This window comes from Carettochelys insculpta, chromosome 12 (genome assembly GCF_033958435.1).
Source record: "Carettochelys insculpta isolate YL-2023 chromosome 12, ASM3395843v1, whole genome shotgun sequence".
In the NCBI taxonomy this organism is placed as follows: Eukaryota; Metazoa; Chordata; order Testudines; family Carettochelyidae; genus Carettochelys; species Carettochelys insculpta.
The window spans coordinates 36,958,697-36,978,422 of record NC_134148.1 but is presented as its reverse complement, the minus strand read 5'-3'; the positions used below and the strand labels follow the sequence as shown (position 1 = coordinate 36,978,422).

General features: G+C 41.8%; 2 protein-coding genes across 4 annotated transcripts in view; one reads left to right on the top strand and one right to left on the bottom strand.

The window, feature by feature from the left end:
• Nucleotides 1–17,033, bottom strand: part of PGPEP1L (pyroglutamyl-peptidase I like) — a 47,945-nt gene extending 30,912 nt beyond the window's left edge. Inside the window, exon 1 of the mRNA XM_075006991.1 lies at nucleotides 16,979–17,033. The gene's annotated coding sequence lies outside the window, so the exon portion shown is untranslated. The remainder of the gene's footprint in view (nucleotides 1–16,978) is intronic.
• LOC142019748 (protein FAM169B-like) overlaps nucleotides 1–19,726 on the top strand; it is a 67,968-nt gene that overhangs the window by 757 nt on the left and 47,485 nt on the right. The window contains exons 2-3 of one of the 3 annotated variants that reach the window (XM_075006988.1): nucleotides 18,526–18,618; nucleotides 18,901–18,975. The exons of the other annotated variants lie outside the window; for them this stretch is intronic. The gene's annotated coding sequence lies outside the window, so the exon portion shown is untranslated. The remainder of the gene's footprint in view (nucleotides 1–18,525; nucleotides 18,619–18,900; nucleotides 18,976–19,726) is intronic. 3 annotated transcript variants of the gene reach the window in all.

Genomic DNA, 19,726 nt, shown 5'->3' with positions numbered 1-19,726 from the left:
CCCGCCCCCTCCCGCTCTGCCACTGCTCCCCCCAGCCCTGGCACTGCCCCGCCTCCCCCCGCTCTGCCACTGCTCCCCCCAGCCCTGGCACTGCCCCGCCCCCTCCCGCTCTGCCACTGCCCCCTCAGCCCTGGCACTGCCCCGCCCCCTCCCGCTCTGCCACTGCTCCCCCCAGCCCTGGCACTGCCCCGCCTCCCCCCGCTCTGCCACTGCTCCCCCCAGCCCTGGCACTGCCCCGCCCCCCCCCGCTCTGGCACTGCTCCCCCCAGCCCTGGCACTGCCCCGCCCCCCCCCGCTCTGGCACTGCCCCGCCTCCCCCAGCCCTGGCACTGCTCCCCCCAGCCCTGGCACTGCCACTGCTCCCCCCAGCCCTGGCACTGCCCCGCCCCCCCCCGCTCTGCCACTGCTCCCCTCAGCCCTGAGACTGCCCCGCCTCCTCCCGCTCTGCCACTGCTCCCCTCAGCCCTGGCACTGCCCCGCCCCCTCCCGCTCTGCCACTGCTCCCCTCAGCCCTGAGACTGCCCCGCCTCCCCCCGCTCTGCCACTGCTCCCCCCAGCCCTGGCACTGCCCCGCCTCCCCCCGCTCTGCCACTGCTCCCCTCAGCCCTGGCACTGCCCTGCCCCCCCCGCTCTGCCACTGCTCCCCCCAGCCCTGGCACTGCCCCGCCCCCTCCCGCTCTGCCACTGCTCCCCTCAGCCCTGGCACTGCCCCGCCTCCCCCCGCTCTGCCACTGCTCCCCCCAGCCCTGGCACTGCCCCGCCCCCTCCCGCTCTGCCACTGCTCCCCTCAGCCCTGGCACTGACCCGCCTCCCCCCACTCTGTCACTGCTCCCCCAGCCCTGAGACTGTCCCGCCTCCCCCCGCTCTGCCACTGCTCCCCTCAACCCTGGCACTGCCCCGCCTCCCCCCGCTCTGCCACTGCTCCCCCCAGCCCTGGCACTGCCCCGCCCCCTCCCGCTCTGCCACTGCTCCCCTCAGCCCTGGCACTGCCCCGCCTCCCCCTGCTCTGCCACTGCCCCCCGAGTTCGCACTGCTCCCCCCAGCCCTGACAGTGCCCTGCCTCCCCTCGCTCTGCTATTGCTCCCCCCAGCCCTGGCACTGCCCCGCCTCCCCCTGCTCTGCCACTGCCCCCCAAATTGCACTGCTCCCCCCAGCTCTGGCACTGCCCTGACTCCCCCTGCTCTGCCACTGCTCTCCCCCCCAAAATCAACACTGCTCCTCCTCCCTGTGCTCTGCTATTGCCCCAAATCACACTGCTCCCCACCAGTCCTGGTACTGCCATTGCCCTCCAAATCACAGTTTCTCCTCATCCCATTCTCCCACCGCCCCCCAAATCATATGGCTCCCCCCAGCCCTGGCACTGCTTCTGCTCCCCCAGCTCTGGTACTGCCCCCCAAATTGCACTGCTTCCCTGCAACTCTGGTACTGCCCCTTTTCCCCCCTGCTCTAGCACTGCCTCCTGCATCACACTGCTTTCCCCAGCTCTGGCACTGTCACTTCTCCCTGACACTGCTCTTGCCAGCCCTGGCACTGCTTCTCCTCCTGCTCTGGTGCTTCCTCCCAAATCGCACTGCTCCCCCAGCTCTGGTACTGTCCCCCTAGCCGTTCTGTTTCCCTTCCCTCTGCTTTTGTACTGCCCCCTTCACCCTTGCTTGGGCCTGCCCACCCGCTCTGACACTGCCCCTCTTCTGTCCCTTCTTCCCCAGCTCTGGCTCTGCCCACCTCCTTCAGCTTTTTGTACTGTCCCCTAGCCCTGGTAGTGCTCCCTTTGCCTGGCTCCACATCACTGTCTCAATTCCTGCACACCTGTTCCCCCGGAGAGCACCTCCACCAGCCCTGGTGCTGCCCCCTCCCAAATGGCTCTGCCTCCCCTGCACATCACTATCTTGCTTTCTGTTGTCCTGTGCACCTTGCCACGCATGGGTCATTTCCCCCAGCTCTGGCACTGTCCCCCACTCTGCTACAGCCTCCCTTTCCCCAGCTCTGGCACTGCCTTTCCTCCCTGCATGGCATTGCTCCCTTTCTTCAGCTGTGGCACTGTCCCCTCCGCATGACATTGCATCTCCTTCCTACTTCATTAGGACTGCCTTCTTCTTCCAGCTCTGGCACTGCACTGGCCCCCCTGGCGTGGTCCTGCCCTTCTTCCTCCCCTGCACATTTCTGCCCTCCAAGCCCTGGCACTGTCCCCTGCATGGCAGTTCTTTCCCGGCGCCCAACCCCTGCTCCCCTCTCCCTTTACCTGTTGCCTCAAGACTTCCCCTCAGCTTGTCCCCCTGGCGCTGCGGTCCCTTGTTCTGTTATCAGGCAGGCTCTTAGACTGAGCTTTAATGATACTACTAGGCTGGCCCTGAAACAATGTTAAACTTCTACACGCCAGCCTCAACAAATCCCTCTACTCGTGCTTTGTTTCTGTCTATCACAATCCACTCTGGGCTCAGTTAGCAGAAGGACTAACATTAGTTCTCAGCAACATGCTAACCAGCTGCTTATGCAGCAGCCTGCTTCTCGCTGCATAAATTATTGCACCCGTCCTGCTGCTTATTCAAGATCCTGTCTTTCAGTAGTGTGTGTGTGTTTCAGTGTAGACCCCTTGATTGGCAACATCTAACTAGATTTAAAGACCTGACTTCATGTTTTCTGTACATTAACGAAACACGCAGTAGCACATGTGCTTGGGATATTTCACTTAATTGCTTTGCAGGCACAATCTGACTCTGGGTGTCCTTGGCTTTTATTGTAATGTTCCCATGAGACCTTTTCCAGGCCCCAAAGTGGTCGTATTTCCGGTCGTATAGCCTGATCCAAAACCCTTGGAAGTAAATGAGTAGTCTCCCCTTTATTGGATGGGATTTGGATTACAAAGGAGTTACATCAGAAAAATGATGCTGTTAAAATGATACCACTTCTCACACACCTGTTCCTTTACTAGTTGAGTGTTATCAGTTAATATAGTTGTGATACTATGGCTTAGTAAGTGAACACACAAGAAACAGTAAAGAGGAACAGAACACAGTGTATAAAACAAATATTTTTGAGTCATAAATCCAAAGCTTGAGTTTCATGCTAAAGGCAGTGCTGTAAGCCTCCAATCCAAAGTTTGCTTTTGTCTTAAGAGGAAGTAAAGGAAACAAAAGTAATGGAGTGCAGACTAGTAACTATGTTTTTGTCTTTTGGCCCAAGAGAGTAGCTAGCTCAGTTAGTAAGCTATGGAATGGAGATAGATAGGAGTCTTTCCTCCATATTGCTGCTGAGTTGTTAATCGCTGGAGGACGAAATGACAAATAACTGAAAAAAAAAACCAGAAATACTTGCATATTTGGAAATTTGAAAAAAATGTGCAAAAATTACTTAGAAATATTCCTAGTACTCTAGCAGAAAGATTAGTAACAGAGAAAAAGGCGTGCTAGTCTATATACTATGAAAACAAAAAAGCAGTCAAGTAGCACTTCAAAGACTAACAAAATAATTTATTAGGTGAGCTTTCGTGGGACAGACCCACTTCTTCAGACCATATGACTATGGTCTGAAGAAGTGGGTCTGTCCCACGAAAGCTCACCTAATAAATTATTTTGTTAGTCTTTAAAGTGCTACTTGACTGCTTTTGTGCAGCAGGAAGAGTGTATCTCCCTAGCAGAGACTGACAGAATGGGGAAAAAAAATCACACCAGGATGCACAATAAGTTTATTTTGTTCTAAAATAGATGCTAATTTAGATCTATAGCTGTAACCGAAACATTAGTCAGTTTAGCATTTGATGCTTAGTAATGGCTCTGACTTTGAGACAGGTGGGCTTTTGTGTGCTCAGTCATTGATCTCTAAGAGAGTAGTGCTTGTGGTTTATATTTGACTAGGAGCTTTTTCAAGTATCTCTGTTCATGCAGTCTTTTGGATAAGAGCTGATTGCATCACCTCGGTTAACTTTTGCACTGCTTTCTCTCATGCGCTGTCTTTGCACTGCGCTTTCTTAATTTGTCAAGCTAACAGGTAAATGAAGCGAAAGTGAATTTATCTTCTGAAACACATTTTAAGTTGCTGCCATTTATCTAAAGCACCTACTTCAGCCCCTTCAGTAAAATGATGGTGATCATTAGTTCTTCTAGCTGCTTATGGCTAAATGTGCTGAAGTCAGATTGCCCTATTTTTTTCTCCCATCAGCCACTTACGAAAGTCAAATGTGTAATAATGATTTTGGCTTTTTAGAATGACTCACTATTCTGCTGATGCTTTTAAATGAAATATTTCCGGATGAATGCAACTTGATGTTGCTACTCCAGAGAAACCTTTTGGTACCAAGCAGGTTTTGTAAACATTCGCTCACCCTTCATTTTATATTGCCCTATCCCGCTCCCCCTTCTCCTTTCTGAAACAGTGTTTTAGTGTTTCTAGCTATTGTCACAGTTCCACTTTATTTCTTTGATTGCACAACTTTTAGCTTAAAACAGTATTTCCCAAACTACTTTTGTCTTGGAACACTTTTGGGCTTGGAATATATTGATGGAACACATACTTGCTGGTCAGGGGTAAGAGGGAGGAGGATTTCACACTGAAAAATTTCCACATGTAATGCTCAAAAGTTGATTTCAAAGAGTTTGGTTTTTTAGATGCCTTTTATTTTACAAAGTACAAAAAATAAAAAGAGAAAATCTTCTGAATGAACAACTAATGTCCTTCTTATAATTACATATGAAAATTAAAAATTACCAACAAATCCAAAGCAAAACATCAATATGGCAATTGAAAGAAGGGTGGTTAGTGTTGCTCTTTTGTATAAAAATAGAAAGGACAATGTTCAAAAAATTCTTTCCTTCCTTAAAGCTTAAAAAATATTTTAATGAAAAAGAAATGCAAAACACTTTAGTTATGGAAAATATATTTAAATGTTGTGTTTTTGTAAATTGTTATTTTTACAGAAAAATAAAATAAGTAAAATTTGACAGTTTTTCTTAATGTGAAGTGTGTTTTTGCATCTTTTGATCACAAATCTACTTAATATTAGGAACAATGCTAGAGAGTTGGATCTTCATATCAGGTGCAGCATCAAGTCTGTTCCTGTATTTTGTTTTCATTGCAATATAATGCAAAAATCCAGTTTCACATAGGTACGTTGTAGCAAAGGGAAGGAGCACTCAAGCTATATGTTTCACCACATTTGGGTATGCTGTAATTAGATTGCTCCAAAATTTATGTAGTAGAAGTTTGGTAAAATTTGTTTCATAACATGGCTACCTCTCTGTTACTAATCAACATGCAAGGCACTACATTTAGCCGTTCTGTTTTGTTTGAGATTCTGAAATCAAATAATTCAGGCTCATAATATTATGCTACTGAGCCGACTGGCTTGACTGTAATTGCAAACTGATTTTGAATACAAGCATTATCGTTGTTTGTCAGAGAGAAATATTCAAGGAAAGTAAAGCGCAAGTCATGTAGGTGTTGTGCAGTGGCACTGCAAATATCCTCATCGACTGTTTTAGAATTCATTTCAATCAAAAAAAGTCTATAAGTATAGGAAAGCAGTCAAAGTTCTTTTCTTCTACAGATGAGGTCCAAAATTCCAGTTGTCTTGAAAATCATGAATTTTTCTCCATAGTAGTAAAAATGGTCACATTCTTTCCTTGCAGGGACAGATTCACTTCATTTAATTTTGCAAATATATCTGCAAGGTACACAAGTCTCAGAAGCTACAAGGAATCTGTCAAACAATCAGACAGTTGAAACATGGAGACTAAGAAAACTAATAGTTCACTACCAAACTGAAAAGGTCTTACAAACACTTTGCCTTATGCACTTCCAGCAACATTATATATGCTATTATGTGCCCACAATGCCCTGCCACTATGTAGATTGGACAGACTGGGCAAAACCTTTGCCAAGGAATAAATGGACACAGAGCAGACGTCAAGAAACTCAATACACGTAAGCCGGTCAGTGAACGCTGCAATGAAGTTGGCCATTCTGTTAAAGACCTGAGAATTTGTGTCATAGAGCATAAAGAATTTAAAAACAGATAAGCGTGAGAAATTTGTGAGTTGGAGTTCGTATTCAAATTCGACACATTAAAATGTGGTATGAACAGAGACATCAATTACCTCACATGTTACAAGGACTGCTTCTCTTCCCTTGATGCTCCTAACTATCTCAGGCAGGACAAGTAACATCTCCCCACCCTTCACCCCCCTTCTTCAATCCTATTTGATTTGTCAATTTTTATTGCAGGGTTTTTTGTTTTTTTTTTTTGATCCTCTACTTAAAAATGTCAGTCTGTATTGGAAATGAGAATGATCTAATGATGTGGGTCTGTCTTTAAAGTGCTACATTTCTGCATCTTTGTTGGAGTGCAGATTAACATGACCACCTTTCTATTACTATTAAAAGTGAAAAGGCTTCCAGTTTGTCAGAACAATTGAAATAACATAGAACCTGTGAAAGAGCCATTAACTGGGTAATGTAGCTATTTAACAGGCACATCAACCCTGAATGTACTGAGAAAAACAGTTGTATATACTATGTTTACAGGACCTGAGTTTAAAATTAGCTTTACGAACTTCATCCACAAACCAGTGAAATATTTAAAGTCACATATCTCAAAAATCCTTGCATAGATATTTAGATGCACAATCTGAGTATTCTGCTTTAGCCCATCTTGATCTAAAATACATTTTTAAAATTTTAATTACTATAGTCCAAAAAAACCCTACTTCCTAAATCTCTGAAAGCTGGCACTCCCGGCCCCTTTGAAATGCCAAACCAAGTGGCAATTGTCCCCTTCTGCCCCCCTCCCCACGTTGGCGGGCCTAGGTCAGTATGAATTTTCCACATCAGGTACCAGTGTCAAAACTAAGAGATTTCTGAGCTTTTTCTGTGCAATGCAATGCAACGCAAAGTCACGCATATTCAAGGTCAATAGATGCTTAAAAATGTTGCATTTTTTAACCTTTGAAACTGAAATCTGGTGGCTAATCTTTGCAGTATTACTGACAGCAGATGGCAAACAGTCCCACTGATGTAATTCTTACGTGTAATTCATTCCTCTGAAGTTCCACAAACAGATTCACAAAATCTCAGAGAATGCCTCGTTTTTTTGCTATGTTACATTGTCAAACCAAATTACTGTAAATAAAAATTCCCTTTTGTATCATACAGATTCCTTTGGTGTCATGTGATCTTTTTTGTAAAGATTGCCTTGCAGCATTTTCAGCTAAGTGCACGTTTGGTAGCAATTTAAGGCTTGTGTCCTTTAAGTAATGCTTATTAGTACATAACAGATGCTGTTTAGAAACATTATGCCTTTTAATAGGCTCTGCTTTTAGACTGTATTTTCTCTTTTTCAAGGCAGACTGTAGATCAGCAAGCTTGGAGGTATGCTGTCATTTATGCAAAGCCTAAGTCAATTTTCTGCTCTGAAATCAAGCCATGTGTTTTTCCTTGTTTTTTTTCCATTCTGGTCATAACTATATTGATGTGTTTTTTCCCTCATGTCAGATCTTTGGCTGTTTGTCAAAAAACTACAATCAAAACGTTTTGCATTTTAACCACTAGCAGTGGTCCTTTTAGATGAGTCTGGAAGTCAAATTTAAAGAACCTTATATTTGATATCAAGTGAACAGAGACCAGAGCTAAACCATTCCCACAAGCCCCTTTAAACGGATTTGGAGTAGTGTCAAAGACGTAGATAAGCTGACACAAAACCACAGAATAACAACAGAGATGTATGCCTTCTACTACATGCAGCTTTATTGAAGCAAAAAATTCAGGACAGGCTCAGAGAGCTGTGCTACGTAGTACAGGTATTCACTTTCACGTAATAAAATTAGCAGTATCAGAATAGTATCAGAATAGTCACAGAGAGGTAGCCGTGTTAGTCTGTATTGTCACAATCCACTTTTTCAGATCTGGAAATAGCTCCATTTCCAGATCTGAAGAAGTGGTCAGCCCCAGGAAAGCTCAACACCTAGTGAATTATTTTCTTAGTTTTTAAACTGCTACATGACTCCTTTTTTGTTTTGTGCAGTATCAGAATGTTTGCCTGGAGTGAGTGTCTGTGTAAGGCATGGAAAAACATTTGGGGAAGAATGTTTCTTTTCCTTCCTGCTCTCACTTAAATTAAATGCATTATGATTTTGAAAGAAACTCTAGTCTGAAGCACACAAATCAGATATCAGAAATGGCAATATACAAAAACCCGTAGGAGAGCACTTCAATCTCCCAGGCCACACAGTAGCAGACTTAAAAGTAGCTATCCTACTGCAAAGAAATTTCAGGACCAGACTCCAAAGAGAAATTTCTGAGCTACAATTCATCTGCAAATTCGGTGCCCTCAGCTCAGGCTTAAACAAAGACTGTGAATGGCTGGCTAAATACAGAAGCAGCTTCCCCTCCCTGGGTGTTCACACCTCCAGATCAACTGCTGGTAGTAAGCCTCACCCTTGCTGACTGAGCTAACCTTGTTATCCCCAGCCTTGCTCTGGCTTATTTATACCTGGCCCCGCAGATTTCCAAGACCAGCATCTGATGACGTGAGTCTGTGCTCATGAAAGCTCATGCTCAAAACTTTTCTGTTAGTCTATAAGGTGCCACAGGACCCTTCGTTGCTGTTCTAGTCTGAAGATTGATCCTTGCAAGTAATTTGGAAGAGGAGGTGTTCAGCACCTCCTACAAGGAACTCGGTACCTTCCAGGATTGAGGCATTAGACTAAGTTCTGTGAACCAAGGATGTGTTAAGCCTGATTTTTCAGAGGTGCCAAGTATCCACCGTTCCAGCTGAAAATAGTGGGGAGTGGAGATTGCTTGGTATCAGTGAAAATCCAGCTCATTACCTTTCTCACCTGTATTATTTCATGGCACTTTTTAAGTAATGAGGAACTTCATTGACTGTAATGTTAACTTCTAGCCCCAGTCTGAGCTAGCAAGCAGGAAAGGGTGGCACTGTAATAATTTTATATGCTCTGTGGCTTTAAAATATGGGATTTTAGGAAAATATTTCTGGCTGGTGGCCTTTGTTCAGGCGTAGGGACTTGTGGCTTTTGTCATTCAACCTCCTCTCTTTCTTCCATCTATTTTCTCTGTCTGTGATGTTAAAGGACTCTGTGGATCAGACATCAGTAGCACTGCTGTATAATGGGAGTGACACCCTTTACTTCAGTAGAATGAGTGTGGAGTGCAGCCCAGAAAATTTTCTGCACATTCCCAGGCTCTGGGAAGGAGTGGATATTAAGGACCCAGTTCTTACCATGCTTGTATATGGGTATATAGAATCACAGAATACTAGAACTGGAAGGGATCTTGAGAGGTCATCGAAACTAGTTCCCTGAGCTCACCGCAGGACCAAGCACCATCCAGATCATCCCTGCAAAATGTTTGTTTAACCTGTTCTTAAATATCTCCAGTGATGTAGATTCCACAACCTCTCTAGGCAATTTATTCCAGTGTTTAACGGCCCTGACAGTTAGGAAGTTTTTCCTTATATTCAACCTAAATCTCCCTTGCTGTAATTTAAGCCTATTTCTTATTGTCTGACCCCAGAAGTTAACGAGAATAATTTTTCTCCTTCCTCCTTGTTACAACTTTTTAGGTACTTGAAAGCCATTATGTCCCCTTCCAGTCTTCATTTTTCCAAGCTAAACAAACCTATTTTGTTCAATTATTCCTCACAGGTCATGTTTTCTAGACTTTTAATCATTTTTGTTGCTCTTCTCTGGACCTTGTCCAATTCTCCACATCTTTCTTGAAATGTGGCCAGAACTGGTCTCAGTAGTCCAGTTGAGACCTAGTTAGCACACAGTAGGGCAGAAGAAATACTTCTCGTGCCTTGCTAATGACACCCTTATTAATGCATCCCAGATTATTTGGCTCCCCCGGCACTTTTTTTTTTTTTTTTTGCAAGAGTGTCACACTGTTGACTAATATTTAGTTTGTGGTCCGCTATGACTCCTAGACCCCTTTCTGCAGTATTCCTTCCTAGTCAGTCATTTTCCATTTTGTATCTGTGAAACGCATTGTTCTTTCCTAAAATGGAATACTTTGCATTTATCCTTATTGAACCTCATCGTATTTACCTCAGACTATGTCTCCAGTTTGTCCAGATCATTTTGCATTATAACCCTTTTCTCCAAAGCACTTGCACTCCCTCCCAGCTTGGTATCATTCACAAATTAGATAAACATACTCTCTATATCATTGTCATTAAGAAGGTATTAAACAGAACCAATTCCAAAACAGATCACTCCAGAACCCTACTTTTTGTTATGCCCTTCCTGAATGACTGTGAACCATTGATAACTGCTCTCTAGGTGGGTCTGTATGGAGTCCTAATGGGTATAATTGAGTCCTAATGTGTATAGTTTTGAATTTGCAAATGAGCTCCAATTCAGCTGTTTCTTCTTGTAATCAACTTTTGAAGGTTTTTGTAGAAGGATGGCTACTTTTCAATCCTTTACTGAATGTCCAGGGACGTTAAAGTGTTTATAAGAGTAGCAAATTTTGTGGATAAGGGGTTAGCAGTAGACATGTTTTAACTAGACTTTAGTAAAGTATGTGGTAGAGTCTTGCATGACCTTATCAATAAACTAGGGAAATACAACATAGATGGGACTATTATAAGGCGGGTGGATAACTATATTCTCAGAGCTGCACCTACACGACCTCTTCTTTTGGAAGGGGCATTCAAATCTGGCTGATTGGAAATGCAAATGAGGCACAGATTTAAATATCTCACACCTCATTTGCATATTTCTTCATGATCTGATGTCCAGAAGAGCTATTTCCGGAAGCAAAAGCAGCTGTGTGGATGGACTACCTTCAAAAGGAAACACCCCCTTTTGAAAGCGCCCTTACTCCTGACAAAAATTAGAGAGAAGGGTGCTTTCTAAAGGGAGGTTTCCTTTTGAAGGAACCCTGCCCACACGGCTGCTTTGGCTTCTGGAAATGACTCTTCCGGAAGGCAGATCAGATGGGAATATGCAAATGAGACACAAGGTTTTTAAGTCCGCACCTCATTTGCATTTCCCATCAGCCACATTTGTATGCTCCTTCCGAAAGGAAGGGGCCGTGTAAGTGCAGCTCTGAGAACAGTTATCCACCTGTCTTATAGCAGTCTCATCTATGTTGTATTTCCCTTGTTTATTGATAAGATCATGCAAGACTCTATCAGATACTTTACTAAAGTCTAGTTAAACCATGTCTACTGCTAACCCCTCATCCACAAAATTTGCTACTCTTTTAAACACTTTCATGTCCCTGGACATTCAGTAAAGGATTTAAAAGTAGCCATCCTTCTACAAAAACCTTCAAAAGTTGATTACAAGGAGAAAGAGCTGAATTGGAGCTTATTTGCAAATTCAAAACTATACCTATTAGAAGTCAATAAAGATCTTCATTGGTTACTGCTCTGTAGCAGCAACTTCTCCTCTATAGGCATTCACATCTCCTCATCAGCTACATTGAATGTCCCTCACTGATCAACCTAATTTACAATGGATAGTAACTCTTTCATTTGCAATAATTTTCTTACATATATACCTGCCTTTGTATTTCCACTCCAGTCCATCTGATGAAGTGGGTTTTACCCACGAAAGCTTATGCCTTAATAAATCCACTAGTCTTTAAGGTGCTACAGGACTCCTTGTTGTTGTATAGTGAAATGTTCAGTCACTTTTTTTTTTTGGCTGCTACACTACAGCTGTACCTGGTAGCATTTCCATAGTTTAAGATTGTGTCAACATTTCTTTATATATAAATCCTGCTTTTCGAGGCATAATATCTCAGCCTTTTTCAATTACTTGAGATAGGAACTTTATACAAAGCTTGTCAGTCCAGATGTTGTGTTTTGTATACTAGGACAGCAGTTAGCATGCTTATGTGGATGGATTTCTATTGTCTGTGCAGCAAGTTGGGCGTGGTTTTCATGTTTTTCTTTTTAAATGTTGCAGTGCTTCAAAGAAAAGTTTGAAGAAAAACAGACTCAGCTGGAATCTTTGTGGTAGAACCTACAGGAGGGGTGGAGACAGTGCAAGTTATTTGAGACAGAATAAGCTGCTGTCTTAATCTAATCATTTTATACCCTGAGTACAAAGAAAGAGCTGAATTTTTAAATTTTGCAATACTATGAAATTCAGTAGTAAATATGTTGTTGTAGATGGCGTTTTTCTTTCAAAGGAGGAAAACACAGTTTGAATTAAAATTGATTTAACGCTTAATTCTATTTCACAAATTTTTGATCTCTCTCCTAAATTGTAGGAAAGACAAAGTGCATGACGTTCAGAAACAAAATCTCTGAGGTACTGAGTGGACTTGCATGTCACTGAAATGGATGAGAAAACGCCTTGTGGGATCAGGTGTATTCGTTCTTTGCCTCTGTCCATTGGCATCTCGGCTGAGTTTAACTGTTTAAGGCTGTCGAGTCGCAAAATCCTGAAGCTTGAATGCGCTCACTCTTACCAATATATTGAATGTGGACTGTTGCTTAAACAGAACTCATCTGTTTAAACTGTCCTGCCACTTAAATCAGGAATTGTATTCGAATTATTGACTGCCAGAGGACTTTCACTTTCACATCCAGACTTTCACAGAGCTGTACCTTTTAGACAGAAACTCGCATTTTGTTTGCTCTTCTGGAGGACTCTTCATTGTCAGAGTGCTAATGGAAAATAGTCCAGGGATGATATTACATCAAAATCCTTTAAAACCAATAAACATTTTTTTCTGTGAGTTCCCAGGTTATCCTGTGACAAATGGGTGAAAAGTAATGCAGTGTGAAAGAACACTGTTCCTGTTAATGATGTACAGCGTGTGGTTAAGGACTGCCGTGCCATGTTGGACAGATATTACACCACAGTATTTCTCCACCAGCTCTATTGCCACCACGCATTGTTACTGGAGGCTCCACTTACACTAGAACTTGTTTTTTTGACATGTACTTGCTCAGTTAAATTCAGGATATAAGAGTCAGGTTCTGCATGTACTCCCCGTAACATGCCAAAGACCTCTTCCTTCCTTTGAAAGGTTAAACAAATATGGTAGTCTAATGATAACCACATGCTTAGAACTATTCAAGCTCAATTAAAGTAATGAATAAGACTTGGTACTGAGTGCTGCTGTTTAAACACAGTGCTTCTGCTCCTGTGAGAAGTTAACAGCAAAGCATAGTAGTCGCCTGTGCATCGTTTAGAAGAGCTCTCTCTAGAACCTAGAAATGGTCACATTGCTGCAGCCACAGTGTGGATATTAGAGAGAGACAAGTCAGTGGCTACAACAACACTGCATATAGCACTGGTATCTATGGAGGGTCAGGGAAGAGGCATCTTTATATTACATAGGTATATTGTACCATTCCTGTGGATTTATCAGTAGAATCTGTTAGCCCTGGGGGATTTCTGCAATTGTTGCATTTGGAGTTGTAGTAAAATTGCAGAATTACTCCCAGACTGATCTTTCATCCAAAGATCTGCAAGTGTTCTATAGACCAGTGCTCAGCAGCCTTTATGACCTCATAGCACACTTCAGCACTCGTTATAATTTCATGGCATGCCCAATATATATAACCCAATCCCTTCCCCCATAGCCAAGCACCTCCAGCTCCCGACTCTAACCTAATCCCCCTCCCTTCCTCCAGAACTAGACACCCCCAGCTCCGCACTCTAACCCAATCCCCCCTCATTCCCCAGAGCCAGGCACCCCCAGCCTCCCCGTCCCCCTACTCTAACTCAATGCTGGCAACTCACCAGAGCTGTCACTGCCCCAGAGACACCGCCGCCGCTGCTGCTGCCACCACGTGCTTCTCCCACCAAGTGGTGAGGCACGTGAACAGAGCGGTGGACAGCACACCTGGTGCGCAGCTCTGAGGAGGAGCTGCATTTAATGGCTCAAAGAGCCACAGGTTCATCACTCCGGATTTATTCAATTAATTTTAAATTTTTTTTCTCAACATTTGACAGTACAGTAAGCGCCACTATGCTGCACACCAGTTGAGGAGCACTGCTATAGACAGTAACAGATTAAGCTTGTAATGAGGTAGGTATTCCATGCATTTAAACAAGAGGCAATAGGAATATAAACAATTTGCTGAGATCACACATGCAGACAGTGTCAGGAATAGAACCCCAATGTCCTGATTCCCGGTTCCCTGCTCTAATCAGTCTAATCACAGGACTATTCCTGCCTAACTATTAATAGGATATACATAATGTTTTTTATGTTCATTCACCTAAATTTATGTGCCTATTTGACAATTACCGATATTAGTACAAATGTTTCATTTATGAGAAAAGGGAGTGAAGCTGGAAAGTTAAAAATAAGTGTAAAATGCTATTATACCCAAGACTTGGATATAGTGATGGGAAATATATTGATACTGACAGGAAAACTTAAATCTCCTGCATATTGTGGATTTCTGCATATATCTCACGCTGATGACTGTTAGTAGGATCAGCACAAAATAAGAATTTTTCTTTTTTTTAATGCAATACAGTAGAACTTCAGATTTATGAGCACCTCAGGAATGGAGGGAAGTTGTTTGTAACTTCGAAGAAAACATTATGGTTGTTCTTTCAGAAGTTTGCAACTGAATGTGAGTGTTATACAGCTTTGAAAATTTACTTAAGAAAAATGCTGCTTTTAACTATTTTCATTTAAATGAAATAAGCACACAGTTACCTTAGTTTATCAAATCTTTAAAAAAAGAAAACTTTCCTTTTTAAGTCATTTACATTTAACACAGTACTGTATGTCCTTTTTTTATTTGCCTCTGCTACTGGTCACATACTTCTGTTCAAAATGAGTTGTGTGCTTGACTGCTCAGTTAACAACTTCTGGTGTTCATAATTCTGAGGTTCTACTGTATTCCAAGTGTTTAAAAATTAGTTCGGGTCCCCCAAAATAATAATGGCTTAAATCATAAATTTTTTAAAATAATACATTGTGACTTCTTTTTGTTTACTTTTTATTTCTGAGAGTTAGGATTCACATGTTTATGCTTCTCTCTTTCATGTTCATTTATGAGTAAAATGAAAGATATGTGTATGTAGGAGGGGTGCCTAGGTTCACGTGCATGTTGATATTTCTTATGCTCAATAGTGTAAATGTATTTATAGTCTCTCTCTCTCTCTCTCCCTCTCCCTCCCTCCCCCCTCCATCTCCATATATCTACACACACACACACACACACACACACACACACATATGTAAACATATTCTAAGAGCACTTTTTAATTGTGCAGTTCTGAATAATCTAATAGAGTATAGTTTCTACAACCTGTTTGCAGAATAAGTAATAGCAATCATAGGGGACATGATTAATTACTTAGTACAGTACACTCTGACTTTTAATGCTTTATTTATACTAAGACTGTTGTGTTTTGCTTTGTAATGGTACTGGAGCAACCAGGCTTCTGCAATACTGCTACATCGAACCACCATAATCCTGGAAATAATTTGTTTGACAAATAAAGCCTTCCTGATGTGAGATCAATATTTAAGTAACTTAATTACTTCTTCGATAGGTCTGAAGCTGAAACCGTTCGGTAACCAACTTGTATAAGGAAATCACATCGATGTAGCTTTTATGGATAAAATAATAGATTGCTGTAACTGAAGATAAGCAGGTCTATTTTGCATGATAGTTATAAGAGGATATATTGGATTAATGGTCAAGCTGAAAAGGCTGACATTGACAGTATTTACTAACTTTTAAATTAAACAAGCACCAGTTTTAAAACACTTGAATTTTTGTAATAAAAAGATCCAGCTAATTGACAGAATTAATCTGTAATTTTCTCAGTATGTAGTGACAAATTAACAAAATTAGTGTATAAAAACATGAGATCCAGTAAACTGAATAAACTTGAGTAATTAAAGAGCTCTTGAAAAGAGTAGTGGCCGTTCAATGATTCTGAAACATTATCTTTATGTAATGAGATTATAAATAATATAAAATTACTATTTAAATTATCTGTGGTAGGAAACAGGATTAATCTGCAAAATGTTACCATCACTTTCTTTCAAATTGTGCAAGTTAGACTGAATATTGAAAATATTTGTGTTGATTTGGAGGGTTTGGTTTACCTTCAGTATTATAACATACAGTTTTATTTGTGGAATTTCACATATAAGAGGGTGCACCATGTGTTTTTTGTTGAGCTAAGAATAAATTATTTTACCTATGGAAAACTATTTGTTGCTTACTTCAAAAGGTATAGGGAAATTCTTCTGGTTTTGTAGTGAAAAGTTTGCTGTCTAATGTATACAATATCACAGTTTTAGTTCAAGATGGAAAATAATCTTCCATCCTACAAGAGCGTACAAATATGTCTTTAAAAATAGATCTTAGGCATGTTATTTCTAATCTAGAATCCTATGTTATATGACCTGTCTTAGATGCCAGGTGAAGAGAGTTAACTATTTCTATTCTGGAAAAAGCTAGGGCTGGAAGAGTAGGGGTGTGTTTTGAGAGGGGAGGTGCTACAGGAAAGAACTGAGGAGCATTTGGGGTTCAAGACTGAAACAGGGTAGTTGGGGTTATTTGGCAGAACTATGTGGGATTCCAGGCAGGACTAACAAACCTGCATGTCAGGTTTTAAGGAGCATTGCCACAGAGGTATGTGAGAACCTTATGCAGCGCCTGCTTGCTTTATAGTTGTTTCTAACTATTACTCTTCATTTTAATGATCAAATCCTCACCTGGTGTGAATCAGTGACTCTTCATCAATGGAAGTCGAGATACACTGATTTACACCAGTTGAGGAGCTGGCTCAGAATTTTTTATGAGAACAAAATATGCAACAAAATGAAATTACCACTTTTTTATTTTTAGTTTAAAATGTAGCTTAGTCTGAGTTTCCAAAGTAACGCTGCATGCTCAAAACAGAAATCTGAATGCCAAAGTAGCTTTATATATCTGTAATGAAAAGATTATCTATCTATCCGCTTGCCCACCCCTTTTTTTTAAAGTACAGTTGCCACGTAAAAGCTCCAGGCTGATACCTACCTGTAAGCTGTTGTTGATACTGTTGCTGTAGAATCTATGTGATGTCATGACCTTGTTTACCAGCTTTGGCTATTTAAGATGGCAGCCCCTTTCAGATCTGCAGCATTGCTAAGGCTGGAATGTCTGGAATCCCTCTAATGCAGTAGGCCTCCCATTCTAAATTTACTCTCCTTATGGTTATATGGTACCTCCTCTGTGGCTGCAGCGAGAGGCCCCCTTTTTATGACTCTCTTTTTCCCCTTTGCCTGGTAACCCTTTGTGTGCGTCGTGCGTTTGAAAAACACTCAGTTTTGGCTGGTACAATGTGCTCTTTTGTTGTTGCTGCTGCATAGGATCAAACTCTGTAATGAAATCCTGTAATTTAAATTGGTTTTATAAAGCTGCCCTTGGAAATTAAAGATCTTGGTGTTGTGAGCTGCTGAAAGGGGCCTCCAGCCCAAGGCATCCACAGGAAAACATTGCTTTAAAAGGAAAGCAGAAAAGCTAAACTCTTCCGAAACTGGCGATTAAATGTTCTAAAATCTTTATCACTTCCTCTTACTTTAGCCAGCAGTAATTATTTGCTGTGAATACAATGCATAGTGTTCCTCCTACTTAGGACTTATGCAGCTCTTTCACATTTGTACATTTGAAAATACTTTATAGAGGAGAAGTGTGATTCCTTCCCCTCCCCCATATGCACAGGGAAAGATTGAGGTGCACAGCGGTAAAAATGAAAACCCAGACTAACCTGATGGCTTCCCCTTTATGTGCATTTGGCAGCTAGACTTTGGGTCTTTTAAAAGTGAGATTCTCAGAAGTGCCTAAGTGAGTTAGGAGCACAAGTCTTGTTGACTTTCAAAGGAACATGTGTTCCTGATTCCCCTTGGTGCCTTTGAAAATCGCAAACTAAAACAAAGAGGGAGTTGAAAAAACTAACTGAAAAAAATTCATTTATTTGAGGAGAAAAAAGTGATTCCTTCAGTCTAGATAGCTGTACAGATAAGATGTGGACCTGCATTTGTACTTGAGGCTTCAATTTTTGGCTCGTTTCATTAACATCTTTGTTTGATGACATAACTCTCCGAATCGATCACTTTTAACTTACAGTACAGACCTATTAGGTACTGGAAAATCTAGTGTGACTTAAAGGTACTGTGTGTTTTCTCTGGCAACATTATGTTTATTCCTTAAATAGTAGGATATAACATTGTGAGTGCTGTGCTCATCGGTTGCATATTTCAGAAGTCTCAATATTTTGCTGTATGTTTGAGCATACATCCAGGAAAATTAAATCCTTATGTACAGATTTAAAAAAAAAAATGAAAACAACCATACGGGATGTTCCTGTATTTAAAAATAACTTACCAGAGCATTTTAATAATAATCCTGCATTTTGTTTTTAACATACGACATGTCCTGTTTCCCTTATATGGATTGTTTTTGCTAAGTTACATGTGGGGGAGTCCACTATAGCAAGCTGTCTTTCTGCAAAGTGCTGGTTAGGATTTCACAATATGAATTGATTTGACAATGTTGCAATGCTTCTTTTTTTCTCATTTTCTCAGATACAAGCATGGCAAAAAACATTTGCATATCCACGTTTACAGATTTACTGTTCAGCATTCTGACTACACAGTGCTGCTATCAAAATTCAGGATGTAAGCTGATCAGTTGCAAGTGCTAGGAGTGAGTTTTAACCCCCATGAATAGCAATGAACAGTGATGAATGATGGGTTTTGGTTTCTTACATTCTTTTTAAGGAATTGGGAATTGAACACTGCCAGAGTCAGGAGACTCCACTTGGACTAGTGGTTTGATCCTGGACATCAGATCCAGTGTTCTCATTTTTGTAGGGAAAACATTATTTTTACTTCTATAATCCCCATCAGGGTGTTATTTTATTGCCTCCTGGTATGACAGGATTATCCTCATGTTTGCAGAAGGGGACCTGAGGCCATATAGTGCCGCGTCAACCTTTGGAACTCCTTACCAGAGGATGTTGTAAAGGCCAAAAGGTAATAAGGTTAAAAAAAGAACTAGATAAATTCATGGGGGATACTAGCCAAGATGGGCAAGGTTTGGTGAGTTCCTGATCTGTTCGTTAGGGGGTGACCATGTTTCCCTATGTGAAATATGGGACACCTGCTAAATTGCCTGGAGTTAAGTGAGTTCAATGGCAATCCAGGATAACTATGCAGTACAAACATTCAAAATAACATTGTTGACTGAGGCCCCATTTCAAAGATATGCTGCATTGTTTTAACAACAGTAGGTAAAAATTAAAAATATATACCTACAATTGAGCGGTTATACTATATAAAAGTGCCTGCCTTGTCCTAATCTTGCTGTCCTGCAGAGTGTGGGCTGGTAGCATGAGAGAGAGAGAGGGAGGTGCAAGAGGCTGGGGGAAGAAGGGGTATGTGACTGAGCTGCTGGAAAGCAGGGCTGTGTGTATGCAGGAGGGCAGGAGTCATGATAGGAGGCTGGAAGTGGGGAGGAGCCATGGGGCTGTATGCTGGACCAATGTAAGCCGTTTGATATGTTGCAGCAATATAAAAAGAGAACAAAATCTGTGAGGCAAATTAGCCCCCTGTCCCACCCATTTAATTTCACTGGAGTCCATGGATATACAATAGAAAAACAATATACTATTCCATACCTAATACCTTTCAATTCCTCAAGGTATTCAGTATGCCACAGCATACCTTCAAATATCCATGCACTCTATGCCAAGCCCATTGCCAAACATTTCAACCTGCCACCAGT